Source organism: Physeter macrocephalus, chromosome 12, assembly GCF_002837175.3.
Source record: "Physeter macrocephalus isolate SW-GA chromosome 12, ASM283717v5, whole genome shotgun sequence".
Classification (NCBI taxonomy): Eukaryota; Metazoa; Chordata; class Mammalia; order Artiodactyla; family Physeteridae; genus Physeter; species Physeter macrocephalus.
In genome coordinates this window covers 44,412,401-44,413,992 of record NC_041225.1, presented here as the reverse complement: position 1 = coordinate 44,413,992, position 1,592 = coordinate 44,412,401, and the positions used below count along the sequence as shown (strand labels likewise).

Below are 1,592 nucleotides of genomic sequence, written 5' to 3'. Positions count from 1 at the left end.
GTTGAAAGCAAAGTGGCACAGAACCTGCAATGCACATATTCATTCATCCAAAGCTTATTGAGAACCTACTATGTGCCAAGTGCTGGGCTACAGAGATGACAGAGGTGGTCTCTGTCCTCGTGGAAGGAACATCCCAAGTCTCTGGAACCGGTCAGGTGGAGACCACAGATAGCATGGCCTATCATCAGCGGCATGGGGTGACCGCTTGAGTGACGGTGACAGGGAAAAAGGCCAGGACCACTGCGTAGGGAGCGGTCTCTGACCTTGGGGCACGGGGAGTGGGCAGACTGAAGGACCTGGAAGCATCAGAGGGCTTCTGGAAGGAAATCTCTTGGATGAAAGGTCAGCTCTGTGTCCCAAAGAATTAGGTAACTGTTCCTGTGACCCCTGGAGGGTTGAAGTTGGTGGCGGTGGAGGGAAAAGTACGACTGGTTTCAGCAGTGAGGGCCTGAGTGTCCATAAGCGGGATGGTGGGTGTCTGGGGAAGGGAGCACACCATGTCCTGGGGCAGGGAGCTCAGGGCACTGCCATGTAGCTGAAGCACTGGGTGGAAGGGGGGTACACAGTGGCAGATGACTGGTGGAGGTACAGGCAGAAGAAAGAAGCCAGGCTGGGGAGTCAGGGGGCCCAGCAGCAAGCCCTAGCGGTGGCAGTTGGGAGAGTGATGAGCAGAGGGGTGGCTGTGCTGATGAAAGTAGACAGAGATGCCCCAAGTCAGAAACCTGGAGCCCTGGGAGCTCTATAGGAAATGAGAACAACCCTCGCGGCAAAGGGGTGAGTAAGCATGAGGGCGGAGTGTAGGTGTGTGCACAGAATCTTAGAGCTGGAAGGGATCTTCAATGTCATTTAGTTCCACCCCCGAGCCATGAAATCTTTCAGTCTTCCACTGACCAACTGAGGACACTCAACTCTACTTGGACACCGCAAGGTACGGGGAACTCACTCCCTTCAAGGGGGCTCATCCTATACAGGTGCTCGAGCCTCCCAGCCGGCCTCGATAGGCCTGGCGCCCCGACCTTGGTCCTGTTGAGTGGGCCGGCCTCCACTCGGCGGCGGCACCTGGCGGGGGTGGCGGGTGGCGTGGGGCTTGCGGCGCGGATGGGCCGGCGCTGCTGTCCCCAGCCCCAGTGCTGAGGCAGGCAGAGTGCAGTGGGCTCTGGTGGAGGTCGGGAGAACTGCAGGGCGAAGACCGCCGGGGGCTCCGCGGGCTGCCGGGGGGAGGCACTTGACACCGGCCGCGGGAGAGGAGGGGCCGCTGTCCCTGCGGCCAGTGCTGGATGCGGGGACCCAGCGCAGAGGCAGCTCCAGGTAGCGGGGCGCCCCGCGGGGGGAGGGCTGCCGCAGGCCCCCGGCGGAGTGGCCGGGAGAGAGGCCGAGGCGGGGTGCCCGGGCCCAGCGCAGGGTCGGGGCGCAGCGAGGTCCGGCCCTCCGACCCGCAGCGTGCGGGAACCCCCCCAGCGGGGGCGTAGAGGCCGGGAAGTCGGGCCGAGGGCGCTAGGACCGGCCGCGCGCCCAGGCCGCTCCCGTCGCGGCGCCCCGGGGCCCCCAAGTCGGCGCTGCCTCCCGGGCCGGCTCCGCATCGCCAGGGCCGG

General features: G+C 64.3%; 1 protein-coding gene across 3 annotated transcripts in view; it reads left to right on the top strand.

The window, feature by feature from the left end:
* The first annotated feature begins 1,140 nt into the window (after positions 1-1,140).
* DNMT3A (DNA methyltransferase 3 alpha) overlaps positions 1,141-1,592 on the top strand; it is a 105,449-nt gene continuing 104,997 nt past the window's right edge. For 2 of the 3 annotated variants that reach the window (XR_008618851.1, XM_028497211.2), the window contains exon 1: positions 1,141-1,308. The gene's annotated coding sequence lies outside the window, so the exon portion shown is untranslated. The remainder of the gene's footprint in view (positions 1,309-1,592) is intronic. The other variant, XM_028497213.2, reaches the window with a different exon arrangement.